Genomic DNA, 13,635 nt, shown 5'->3' on the forward strand with positions numbered 1-13,635 from the left:
TCCCATTTTTCACTCAATGATGGAACTTTGCTTATTTTTTTTTTTTGAGGATCGACGAATCAATGATATTTCTGTTCCAATTTCTGCCGCTTCTTCTCCTCTGAATCAAACTTTTTCTTGCATAATATAATGTTCAGTTCCTATTATTAACAATGATACAGTTCGGATCCTAGATGTAAAATATAAGAAGGTAGATCTCCCTCTCCATCGACAAATGAGATTGTTGCTGATACAGTACATAAAAAAAATAATAAATAACTAAATTAAAATTAACCAAATTTTCCTGATGTAGAGGCAATCAAGAAAGCTGCATAAGTGAATATATAGCCTACGGAAAAGTGGGCTAATCCAACCAATCTTGCTTGCACAATGGAAAGAGCCACTGGCTTATCTCTCCATCGAATCAAATTAGCCAAAGGTGTGCGTTCATGAGCCCATGCTAAAGTTTCAATCAATTCCTGCCAATATCCGCGCCAAGAAATTAAAAACATAAATCCAGTAGCCCAAACAAGATGTCCAAATAAGAACATCCACGCCCATACGGATAAACTATTCATACCAAAAGGATTATATCCATTGATAAGTTGTGAAGAGTTTAACCATAGATAATCTCTTAACCATCCATTAAATAAGTGGAAGATTCATTAAATTGTGAAACGTTACCCTGCCATAAAGTGATGTGTTTCCAATGCCAATAAAAAGTAACCCACCCAATGGTATTTAACATCCAGAAAACTGCCAAATAAAATGCGTCCCAAGCAGAAATATCACAAGTACCGCCGCGTCCTGGGCCGTCGCAAGGAAAACTATAACCGAAATCCTTTTTATCTGGCATTAACTTGGAACCACGTGCATCTAAAGCACCTTTTACTAAAATCAGTGTAGTTGTATGCAAACCTAGAGCAATAGCATGATGAACCAAGAAGTCCCCAGGACCTATTGTTAAGAAGAGTGAATTACTATTCTCATTAACAGCATTCAACCAGCCCGGGTAACCATATGCTTCGACCTGCATTGAATGCTGGGCCATTCGTTGAAGATAAGAGTACATCGAACCCATATGAAGTCTTACCATGAGCGGATTGTATCCATTGGGCAAATATAGGTTCAATCAAGATTTGTTTTTCCGGAGTACCAAAAGCGAGGCATAACATCGTTATGAACATAAAGGCCCAAGGTATGGAACCCAAGAAACAGGCTGGCCCAACTTAAATGAGATATGATAGCTTCTTTGTGGTCTAACATTCTTGCCAATACATTATCCTCATTCTGTTCTGGATTGTAATCTCTAATGAAGAATATAGCTCCATGAGCAAAGGCTCCTGTCATGATAAACCCTGCGATGTATTGGTGATGAGTATATAACGCAGCTTGAGTAGTAAAGTCTTGTGCTATGAATGCATAAGCAGGTAAAGAGTACATGTGTTGAGCTACTAAGGAAGTAATAACCCCTAAAGAGGCTAGAGCAAGACCTAATTGAAAATGAAGCGAATTATTGATTGTGTCATAAAGACCCTTATGCCCACGCCCTAATCGACCCCTGGAGGAATATGTGTTTCTAAAAGATCTTTGATACTGTGCCCAATCCCGAAGTTAGTTCTATACATATGACCAGCGATCAGGAAAATAAATGCAATAGCTAAATGATGATGAGCAATATCGGTCAGCCATAAACTTTGCGTTTGTGGATGAAATCCACCGAGAAGGGTTAGAATGGCAGTTCCTGTTCCTTGGGAAGTACCAAATAAATGGCTACTCGAATCAGGGTTTTGGGCATAAAGATTCCACTGACCCGTAAAAAGTGGTCCCAACCCTTGAGGATAGGGTAATACATCTAAAAAATTATTCCATCTGACGTACTGTCCCCTGGATCCTGGAATAGCGACATGAACTAAATGTCCTGTCCAAGCCAAAGAACTCACTCCGAAAAGTCCTGACAAATGATGATTTAGACGAGATTCGGCATTTTTGAACCACGAAACGCTTGGTTTCCATTTTGGTTGTAAGTGTAACCAACCCGCTATTAAGGATATAGCAGAAAGAAATAATAGAAAAAGAGCTCCAGTATAAAGATCTTCATTAGTGCGTAATCCGATTGTATACCACCACTGATAAACGCCGGAATAAGCGATATTCACTGGACCGGTAGCACCTCCTCGAGTAAAGGCTTCTACAGCTGGTTGACCAAAATGAGGATCCCAAATTGCATGAGCAATAGGTCTTACATGTAAAGGGTCTTGTATCCATGACTCAAAATTTCCTTGCCAAGCTACATGAAAGAGATTTCCGGACGTCCACAGAAAGATTATTGCTAATTGCCCAAAGTGAGAAGCAAAAATGTTCTGATAAAGACGTTCCTCAGTAATATCATCATGACTCTCGAAGTCATGTGCGGTAGCAATACCAAACCAAATACGACGAGTAGTGGGGGTCCTGAGCTAAGCCTTGGCTAAACCTCGGAAATCTTAATGCCATAATGCCTTTCAAATCCTCCTAGCCATTATCCTACTGCAATAATTCTTGCTAAGAAGAATGCCCATGTTGTGGCAATTCCACCCAGAAGGTAATGGGTTACTCCTACAGCACGTCCTTGTACAATGCTCAAGGCTCTAGGCTGAGTAGCAGGAGCAACTTTTAATTTGTTATGAGCCCAAACGATGGATTCAATGAGTTCTTGCCAATAACCACGGCACTGAATAGAAACATTAAACTGAAAGCCCAGACAAAATGAGCACCTAAGAAAAAGAGACCATATGCAGATAATGAAGAACCATAAGACTGAATTACCTGAGATGCCTGTGCCCATAAGAAATCTCGAAGCCACCCATTAATAGTAATGGAACTCTGCGCAAAGTTTCCTCCTGTAATATGAGTTACTACCCCTTGATCACTTATAGTACCCCAAACATCACCGACTGCCATTTTCCAACTGAAATAAAACTACGGAAATCGCATTGTACATCCAGAATAGACCTAAGAAGACATGATCCCAGGCAGATACTTGACATGTCCCCCCTCTTCCAGGTCCATCACAAGGAAAACGAAAACCAAGATTTGCTTTATCAGGTATCAAACGGGAACTGCGAGCAAATAGAACACCTTTCAGTTAGTATCAATACAGTCACGTGGATCGTAAATGCATGAATATGATGGACTAAGAAGTCTGCGGTTCCTAATGGAATAGGTAACAAAGCTACTTTGCCGCCTACTGCTACCAACTCACCACCTCCCCAAGTTAAGCTGGTACTTGCTGTTGCACCAGGAGCTGTTATGCCGGGTGCTAAAGCATGGGTGTTTTGTACCCATTGAGCAAAGATGGGTTGTAATTGTATAGCGGTATCTGAAAACATATCTTGTGGACGCCCTAAAGCGCTCATGGTATCATTATGAATATACAAGCCAAAACTGTGAAAACCCAGAAATATACATGCCCAGTTAAGATGTGATATGATTGCATCGCGGTGTCTAAGGACACGATCTAATAGATCGTTGTATCGAGTAGTTGGATCGTAATCTCTTACCATAAAAATTGCTGCATGTGCAGCAGCACCAACTATGAGAAACCCACCGATCCACATGTGATGTGTGAACAACGAAAGTTGTGTACCATAGTCAATAGCTAGGTATGGATAGGGAGGCATGGAATACATATGGTGAGCTACAATAATGGTTAAAGAGCCTAACATAGCCAGGTTAAGAGATAATTGAGCATGCCACGACGTTGTTAGGATTTCATAGAGTCCTTTATGGCCCTGGCCTGTAAATGGACCTTTATGAGCCTCTAAAATGTCTTTAATGCTATGACCAATGCCCCAGTTGGTTCTATACATATGACCAGCGATCAGGAAAAGAATTGCAATAGCTAAATGATGGTGTGCAATATCGGTCAGCCATAGACCACCTGTTATTGGGTCCAATCCTCCGCGAAAAGTAAGAAATTCCGCGTATTTTGACCAATTCAAGGTGAAAAAGGGGGTTGCTCCCTCGGCAAAACTGGGATAAAGTTGAGCCAAAAGGTCCCGATTCAAGATAAATTCATGAGGAAGCGGTATCTCTTTAGGATCAACTCCAGCGTCGAGAAATTGGTTAATCGGTAAAGATACATGGATTTGGTGTCCCGCCCAAGAAAGAGACCCAAGTCCTAGTAACCCCGCTAAGTGGTGATTTAACATAGATTCTACATCTTGGAACCAAGCCAATTTGGGGGCGGCTTTGTGATAATGGAACCAACCAGCAAAAAGCATTAACGATGCAAAGACCAATGCGCCAATGGCGGTACAATAGAGTTGTAATTCACTAGTTATTCCAGATGCTCGCCAAATCTGAAAAAACCCGGAGGTTATTTGTATTCCTCGGAAACCTCCACCCACATCACCATTCAATATTTCTTGACCTACTATTGGCCAAACTACCTGGGCACTGGGTGCAATGTGAGTAGGATCACTTAGCCATGCTTCATAATTGGAAAAACGAGCGCCATGGAAGTACATGCCACTCAGCCAAAGAAAGATAATGGAGAGTTGACCAAAATGAGCACTAAATACTTTTCGAGAGATCTCCTCCAAATCACTGGTATGACTATCGAAATCGTGAGCATCAGCATGTAGGTTCCAGATCCAAGTGGTAGTATCAGGGCCCTTAGCTATTGTTCTTGAGAAATGGCCGGGTCTGGCCCATTCCTCGAAAGACGTTTTTTATGGGATCCCTATCTACAACAATTTTCACTTCTGGTTCCGGCGAACGAATAATCATTAAGTCCTCCTCTTTCCGGACAACACATACAAAGAGACCCGCCAACAGTTTTTAGTGAACCTCTGAAAGATAGCTATTTTATTTATGTTATGATTAGTACCTTTCTTTCCTATCTCCCATCCATCTATTTTATTTAGTTATTCACTAGAGCAATTATGATATTGAAGTCAATCCGAGGCAAGTGTTCGGATCTATTATGACATAACGATTAGGTGCCCAACGGACCCCTTTTCTCTTGGAAAGTCCTTTCCCAGCATGACGAAAAAACTATTTTTTTGTGCAAACTAGTGTACTTATATCTGAATGTATAAATACCTATATGAATCTACTTCCAATACCTATATGAATCTACTTCCATGGAATATCTTATTACTTTACTCTAAATTAAATCACAAGACCATTCATTAGAATTAATAAGATCCATTCCTATATCTTATCTGTATTTAGTCATTCGAAGGTACCTTTTATTAGCTTTATTAGTTTTATTCTATACTGTATTCGGATCATTTATCCCTACGAGATACCATACAATGATTTTAGAAGGAAGGGATATAATAAAATTCTTGATTGGATCTTTTCATGGGAACGATCTATTTTATTTGATTGATGGATCCAACAACTAATTTTAATGAATTAAAAAAGAGAGTGGTTTTATTCGAAACGCCTCGTGATCTTCAACCAATTATGTGCTTCAATATAATTACCTGGACTAAGCGCTATAGCTTGTTTCCAATACTCAGCAGCTTGATCGAACCAAGCCTCCGCAATTTCAGAATCACCCTGTAGAATGGCCTGTTCTCCCCGGTCGGAATAGGTGGTTCCTTCCCTTAGAACCGTACTTGAGAGTTTCCTACCTCATACGGCTCGGCAATCGATTCTTTTTACTTGCGCCCCATCTTAATCTACCCTATGCTAACTGAATTAGATTTGTCATAAATGTATCCCCTTTTTCCCATTTTTGTTGGGTTAGCCAGAAGAAGTTAATTACATAAGTTTAAAACTCTAATTTTTTGATCAATAACAAGTTTTGTCTTTTCTCCCACCTTCAGAAGAATGAAGCATAGATCGCCCCTATATCCTATAGATAGTGTTTATATAGTGTTAGAATTTTCTGAAAGGTAACTATCTCGGTTTCATATATGAAATTTATATAGATATAGAATCTTTGAAAAAGACTTTCCTCCATAAGATAAGAAAAAAGAACTTACTATCTTTGGGATCTGATGCTACACCGCTGCTCAATACTTTAGTGGATCGACTCTATTACATAAGTTGATTCCTAACTTTTATCCCGTATTATGGCATAAGTAAGCAAAGCAGTTCTTAACTCTATCGACCCAATAGTTTGTTAATTGATCTTTACGGTGCTTTCTCTATCAATTCAATCCTTTATCCATAGAGTATAGTATATAGGCTGTATCTATTTCTTCCTATTTTGGTTCTCGTGAAGTCTCTTTATTTGCTACAGCTGATAAAAATCGTTGCTTTAGACGATGCATATGTAGAAAGCCTATTTTTTCTAGTCTTTACTAGTCGATTGGATCTTTTTTTCCTTCTTTCTATAGTGGAGATAGTCGCACGTAATGACAGATCACGGCCATATTATTAAAAAGCTTGTGGTAAGAATGGGTTTCGCTCTAGTGCCCGGAAATAATATTCCAAAGCCTTTGTATGCTCTCCGTTGCTTGTGTGTATAAGGCCTATGTTATAGAGTATATAACTTCGATCATAGGGATCAATTTCTGGTCGCGTAGCTTCATAATAATTCTGTAAAGCTTCCGCATAATTTCCTTCGGATTGAGCCAACATCCGTTACGGTCGTTCATTCTATTCAAAGAATCTCCGTTCCAGAACCGTACGTGAGATTTTCATTTCATACGGCTCCTCCCTTCTGTGCATAGTACTAAAGGAAATAATCCATGGAATTAAAATTTCACTATTCTCATTATGAATTTCACTATTCTCATTATGAACTGACAGGAGCTGGTATTTTTACAAGAAATTTCTAGCCAGCCTTCCCGCAAGAGTTTTTTTCTTAACACCAATCGTATTAGTGCTAGATGGAAATGGTAACTCCAACAATTTCTTTGTCCTCAACGCCCCCTATTTCCAGGAATTAGTCACTTCAACTATCTTTGATGGTTATACGGGTACCCAAAGTACGAACGAGATGGATGTTTGTTGTCCCAACCATTCTTGTTAGCCCCGATACCGATAAGGAAAAGGGTAATTTATAACAAAGTTTTTGTGTTGTTGATTCCTAGGTGTAGTGCTTCTTCCCCCATGCCGCCTATTGGTACTAGTGGAGTAGGATTGCCCCACAATACGGAACCTATAGGTGTAACCTTTCGCTCAATACTAAAATCGACAATTGAAGCATCTGAGGCTGCATCAATCGAGGATACACGACAGAAGGAATTGTTCTATCTCCAAACTTCACCTTCACCAAGCGCGAGTTTATTTCAAAAATTTGGTTCTTTCTATCCCGAACGTCCCTTTTCTTTCTCGTAATACTGAGGACAACTAGACTAAAAAAAACAAGAAAAAGAATCAAATCGCACCATCTCTGTAATAGGTAAATGCCTTTTTTTCTCCGGAAGTTGTCGGAATTATTCGTAATAAGATATTGGCTACAATTGAAGAGGTCTTATCAATAAAATTTGCATTTATCCGAGATCTAGGCATAATTAACAATCCATTCTAATTCTATAATTCTTTTCATTACCCCGAGGGGTAAATGATCTCGCAAACTAAAGGAATTGTACAGTACGAAATAACATAAAAACAGACTAATTCTAAAAAAAGATGTGTACCTTTTGTTCAAATTGTCCCTATTTTATTGTGGATTCTGATAACTCGAGAAGTTTTGATTTGGTTATAATCCAAAGAGGAAAAAGAATGAAATAAGCATTAAAAAAAAAATAGAGTAGAGTAAGGTAAGCATCCATTTTGTTTTTTGTTTGCATAACATGGATACGCCATGCCATACAATTGAAATAGAAAAATCCATGGGACGATTCATAAATTTGTACTAGATCTATGGGGTAGCTGATGAGAGAAGTTGTTGTTGAGAAATAGGAAATTTTATTTGAAAGGAATTATTCCTATGGAACCATTCATCAGTCGTACCTACTGGAATAATATGAATGACTCGCTATTCACTCGGTTTCTGGTCAATAATAAGATTATGTAGGAAAGATGGCCGAGTGGTTCAAGGCGTAGCATTGGAACTGCTATGTAGGCTTTTGTTTACCGAGGGTTCGAATCCCTCTCTTTCCGTTTCTCTTAATTCACCAACGTTACTGAACACAATATATCAAATCAAATAACAATTGATACCATCATCCCAACAAGAGGACCTGACCTTTTTTTGATAGAAATTCTCTATTCCTAATTACATTACTGTGGTACGTAAAATACAAATATCGGAAAAAGAAAGAGCAAAAAAATCTTACTGCTGATCCATTTGTGATACGTGAATGAGAAAAATGCGGATCAAGGCCCTTAGATCTATTTATTTTATTTCGGCGAAAAGAGACAAAATTCTCTGAAACTTTCTTTGTTATTTTCGTTAGGTTCAAGTCTGACGGGAATAATATTCTACGACTAACAACTCATTTATTTTCAAATCGATCCATTTAACTATCTATTATTTGATTTACTACTCCTTTATATTGGAATGAGTCAAAAGTCAAATGTTTTGGCAATTCCTCGGGGGGGGATAAGGCAATATAATTTTGAATCAGAGCTTTCGATCTTTGTTTATCCTTCGTAGTAATAATATCTCTGGGTTTACAACGATAACTTGGTATATCCACTATACGACCATTAACTAAAATATGTCTATGGTTAACTAATTGCCTGGCTCCAGGAATGGTCGAAGCCATACCCAATCGGAAAAGGATGTTATCCAAACGCATCTCAAGTAATTGTAGTAAAACCTGACCTGTTGACCCTTTAGCTTTTCCAGCGATATGCACATATCTAAGTAATTGTCGCTCTGTCAGACCATAATGAAAACGCAATTTCTGTTTTTCTTCTAGACGAATACGATACTGCGATCTTTTCCCAGAACGCAATTGGTTTTTAAGATCACTTCCGGATCTAGGTCTTTTACTAGTTAGTCCTGGTAAAGCCCCCAGACGGCGTATTTTTTGAAACGAGGTCCTCGGTAACGAGACATAAAGACTCCTTTTTAATTTTATGGATTTTATTGAAATTTCATTTTTTCAGAATAAAAAAATGAAAACTGAACTGATAAATTAAGACTGAACTAAGGGATAAACAAAGCAAAGCTAAATTTACCGAAATACTACAAAGTAGAATAAAATAAATTGTATCAATATCCGGATTTTTTGTATATATAGGAAGTTGCAGCTCCGTTTTATGATTTGTTCGGTAGAGAGAGATCTAATTGTTCCAATACATTTTTTGGTCATGGTTGCAAGTTACCACGACATAACATATGGGAAAAGGAGGAGAGAGATTATCAATCACGGAAAAATCGATAGAGAAAAAGCCGGCTATCGGAGTCGAACCGATGACCATCGCATTACAAATGCGATGCTCTAACCTCTGAGCTAAGCGGGCTCACATAACATAACAGAAATAGTATATAGAAATTGAGGAAACTACCGGATTTTAGCTATTAGCTGATCTTATCTATTAGCTATTCGTTTAATATTAACTATGAACTATAACTATATAACTATACTATAACTATATAACTATATAGTATAGTATAGTTCTATATAGTTATATAGTATACTTCTAAACTATATACTATAACTAACTATAATAATAATTCTGACTATTCTTCTGACTATTCTAACTATATCTAACTATAATATACAACATAATGTATTTATTTATATATTTATATTTTATATATTTATATTATGTTAATTATAGCTATAGCGAATCGGTCCTAAGATAAAAAAAAAGATAAGGATAAAGATACAATCTAAATGAAAATGAGACATTCCTCTGGTTTGATTCGGAAAAGGAGGAGATAGGACAAAAAAAAAGAAGAATGAATATCGACCGTTCCACTATTCCAAATCGCACTGTAAAAATGAAAGGGAGGGAGAAACATATATATGTTGGATATATCTATCCATATTGAATTGCGGATACATCAATGATAGAATCATTTCTGATTGAAACAAGGTTCATTCAATATAAATGAACTGATGGGGGATAGCCAAAAAAATCAAACAGCAGCATACACTTTTTCAATATAGAAATCATTATCTAACGAATTCAACGGGTCCAAACAAACAAAATAAATGAAAAGGATAGTTGGAATTCCAACTAGGTCTTGGTATCAAAGGGGATATGGCGAAATCGGTAGACGCTACGGACTTGATTGGATTGAGCCTTAGTATGGAAACCTGCTAAGTGGTAACTTCCAAATTCAGAGAAACCCTGGAATTAAAAATGGGCAATCCTGAGCCAAATCCTTATTTTGAGAAAACAAAGGTTTATAAAACTAGAATTTAAAAGGATAGGTGCAGAGACTCAATGGAAGCTGTTCTAACGAATGGAGTTGACTACGTTTTGTTGGTAGCAGGAATCCGTCTATAAAAATTACAGAAAAGATGGTCCTATATACCTAATACGTATGTATACATACTGCCATATCAAACGATTAATCATGACCCGAATCTATTATATTATAATTATATATAATTATAATATGAAAAATTCAGAGTTATTATGAATCCATTTCAATGGAAGTTGAAGGAAGAATCGAATATTCAATTATGAAATCATTCATTCCAGAGTTTGATAGATCTTTTGAAAAACTGATTAATCGGACGAGAATAAAGAGAGAGTCCCATTCTACATGTCAATACCGACAACAATGAAATTTATAGTAAGAGGAAAATCCGTCGACTTTTTAAATCGTGAGGGTTCAAGTCCCTCTATCCCCAATAAAAAGCCTATTTTACTTCCTAAGTATTTATCCTCTTCTTTTTTTTCATCAGTGGTTCAGTTCAAACAAAATTCACTATCTTTCTCATTCACTCTACTCTTTCACAAACGGATCCGAACTAAAATCCTTGGATCTTATCCCAATTTGGATAGAACCTGTACAAATGAACATATATGGGCAAAGAATCTCTATTATTGAATCATTCACAGTCCATATCATTATCCTTACACTTACTTGTCAAATTTTTTACTACTTTTTAGTCCCTTTAATTAACATAGACACAAGTACTCTACTAGGATGATGCACGGGAAATGGTCGGGATAGCTCAGTTGGTAGAGCAGAGGACTGAAAATCCTCGTGTCACCAGTTCAAATCTGGTTCCTGACACGTAAATAATGTATCGGATAGATATTCATACAAATTAATCGAGATAGATCGGGCGTTAATAGTCTAGAGCATGATACGTATTTACTCATCTAGATGTTACATATTTACTCATCTATTACATATATTTACTCATCTATTACATATTTACTCATCTAGATATATATATATATATATACCTCCCCTTGGGGGGATTGGTTACATATTTACTCATCTAGATGTATATATATATATACCTCCCCTTGGGGGGGATTGGTAAAAAATATATGTATGGATGGTTATGGTAAAGAACAAAGTGAGATTATGCTCCCGTCTCTTTTTTCTTTCTTGTTTCTTCATACTGTGCTTTCTCTCATTCAAAAAGAATATTAAGTCTTCATCTATATTCAAAATAAAAATAAATAAGTAAAAGTAAAAAAAAACTTAAAAGTCGAGAGGAGTTAAAAGATAGCAATAGACAGAATGCACTTCAGACACAGTACAAATAAAATCCAATCCCTTTTCATTTCTTCATTTCATATTTTTGACATTTATTCCATTTCTTCACTCTTGCTTACGTTACTTTCCGAGGTCCATCTACATCTAAGTAAGTTATGTGCGCGGTACAAAGTTCATAGTGCAGAACTCTTTTGATTCATCCCATTGTTTCTGCTCATACGAAATGGATATGATCTATTCCAAATTTTGGAATATAAATGAAGTTTTTTTTTAGGTTATCCATAATACGAATTAAAGTCCGGTTACTTTCTTTCATCTAGAACGGAACGTAAAAATATTCCTTCACTTGAAAGAAATCTGGAATCGTGTCATAGTCGTATTAAGTAAACATTAATTTCTTATCATTTAATGAGCATCTTGTATTTCATAGAAATTGGGGGTAATATAGTCCTTACGTAGGGGCCAACCTATCCAACTTTCCGGCATCAAAATACGTTTAAGGCGTGGATGATTATCATAAGAGATTCCCAACATATCATAAGATTCGCGTTCTTGAAAATCAGCACTTCTCCAAATCCAGAAAACAGACGGGATTCTAGGATTATTCCTTGGGGCAAATACTTTTATGCATACCTCTTCTGGTTTAGCTATACCATACTGTATTCTCGTAAGATGATACACACTGGCTAAAAATCCGCCTGGTGCTACATCATAGGCACACTGGGAGCGTAAATAATTGTAACCATATACATATGAAATGACAGCAATGGAATCCCAATCCTCGGTTTTTATTTGTAAAGTTTCTATTCCTCGGCAATCAAAGCCCAAAGATCTATGAACTAAATCATGGTTGACTAACCAATCAGATAAACGATCCTGCTGCATCTTCTTGATCTCTCCCACATTTGTATTTGTATGAGTATTTCAATTTACAATGAAATTTTTAAAGATTGACCCTTTCTTTCTTATTCTGCACAAAAGAACCTTACCTTGTCTGATTCACTAATTCATGGGGAGATACTGAACTTTTGGATTTGAAAAATGTTTCAGAAGGTATCTCTGAAGTAGATGGTGATTGATAGAGCAATTCTTGATCATAATTTCCAGTATGAGTACTGCGTCTAACACAAAACTTGTGATTGGTAGTAAAACATCGATTTTCCTGTTGAGACACAGTTCTATCTTCAAAGATTTCTCGAGATATTTTCTTACGAAGTTTCGTTATAGCATCTATAACCGCCTCTGGTTTAGGTGGGCAGCCCGGCAAATAGACATCGACAGGAATTAGCTTATCGACTCCACGAACAGTACTATAAGAATCAGTACTGAACATCCCTCCTGTAATAGTACAAGCTCCCATAGCAATGACATATTTTGGTTCAGGCATTTGCTCATATAATCTTACTAAAGAAGGAGCCATTTCATTGTTACTGTGCCGGCTGTTAAAATTAGGTCTGCTTGTCTAGGACTCGATCTTGGTACCAATCCATAACGATCAAAGTCGAATCGCGAGCCTATTAATGAAGCAAATTCAATGAAACAACAACTGGTACCGTATAGAAGCGGCCATAAACTGGAAAGTCTTGACCAATTCGAAAGATCATTCAATGTAGTTGAAATAACTGAATTGGTAATTGTTTTGTCAACTAAGGGAAACTCAATCAAATTCATAACTGTCTCAATGTAATCTTTTCCTTCATTTTTATTTTGATTGTCTGAATATTCAGTTAAGACCATTCCAATGCTCCTTTTCGCCATGCATAAACTGAACCAACAATTGGGATAAGCACAAAAATTAAAGCTTCGATAAATACAGATACACCCAATACATCGAAACTCATTGCCCATGGATAAAGAAAGACCGTTTCAACATCAAAAACAACAAAAACTAGAGCAAACATGTAATAGCGGATTCGAAATTGTAACCAAGCATCCCCAATGGGTTCTATACCCGATTCATAACTAGAGAGCTTCTCTGGTCCTTCACTAACCGGGGCTAAAACTCCGGAAATTACAAATGCCAAGATAGGAATAACGCTTGATATTATTAGAAATGCCAGAAAATATCATATTCGTGAAGCAGAAACATAAATGTACTCCTATTAATGTGGAATATGCTGAAT

The 13,635-nt window shown here is 37.0% G+C and overlaps 3 non-coding genes and 1 pseudogene across 3 annotated transcripts; 2 read left to right on the forward strand and 2 right to left on the reverse strand.

The window, feature by feature from the left end:
- Window positions 1–7,944: 7,944 nt before the first annotated feature.
- Window positions 7,945–8,031, forward strand: TRNAS-GGA (transfer RNA serine (anticodon GGA)). The gene has a single exon. It is a non-coding gene; the product is annotated as a tRNA-Ser (tRNA).
- Window positions 8,032–9,269: 1,238 nt separating this feature from the next.
- On the reverse strand, window positions 9,270–9,342 carry TRNAT-UGU (transfer RNA threonine (anticodon UGU)). Its single transcript has one exon. It is a non-coding gene; the product is annotated as a tRNA-Thr (tRNA).
- A 562-nt stretch (window positions 9,343–9,904) lies between these two features.
- Window positions 9,905–13,564, reverse strand: LOC135664885 (NAD(P)H-quinone oxidoreductase subunit K, chloroplastic-like; annotated as a pseudogene).
- Window positions 11,005–11,077, forward strand: TRNAF-GAA (transfer RNA phenylalanine (anticodon GAA)). The gene has a single exon. It is a non-coding gene; the product is annotated as a tRNA-Phe (tRNA).
- Window positions 13,565–13,635: the final 71 nt, after the last annotated feature.

This window comes from Musa acuminata, unplaced genomic scaffold, assembly GCF_036884655.1.
Source record: "Musa acuminata AAA Group cultivar baxijiao unplaced genomic scaffold, Cavendish_Baxijiao_AAA HiC_scaffold_902, whole genome shotgun sequence".
NCBI classification, from domain to species: Eukaryota; Viridiplantae; Streptophyta; class Magnoliopsida; order Zingiberales; family Musaceae; genus Musa; species Musa acuminata.